Source organism: Bison bison, unplaced genomic scaffold (genome assembly GCF_000754665.1).
Source record: "Bison bison bison isolate TAMUID 2011002044 unplaced genomic scaffold, Bison_UMD1.0 scf7180017864119, whole genome shotgun sequence".
Lineage (NCBI taxonomy): Eukaryota > Metazoa > Chordata > Mammalia > Artiodactyla > Bovidae > Bison > Bison bison.
In genome coordinates this window covers 1,723,598-1,723,939 of record NW_011494691.1, presented here as the reverse complement: position 1 = coordinate 1,723,939, position 342 = coordinate 1,723,598, and positions in this window count along the sequence as shown.

The window sequence follows — 342 nt, the reverse complement described above, 5'->3', positions numbered from 1 at the left end:
TCATCACCTGAGCTGCTCGGACCTGGGAAGGGCACAAAACGCAGGCCCAACCGAGTCTGCGCCTCTGAGTTTCAGGCACTACCTGAGTGCCTGAACCTGAGTGGCTTGGACCTGGGAGGTGCAGGCAGCCCAGGGCTGGCCACGGATGGTTCCTGGCGAAGCAACCTAGAACCTGAGCAGTGTGGGCAGGGAGGCTACACGCGTGAGCCGGGGCAGACCCAGTGTGGCTGAGGCACTGCAAGCACACGCCAGTGTTATTTGTTTGCAGCATCCCTCCCTCGCTCCCCACAGTGCGACTGAACAAGTGAGCCTAAAAAAAAAGAAAAAGTGTCCTCCACTGTC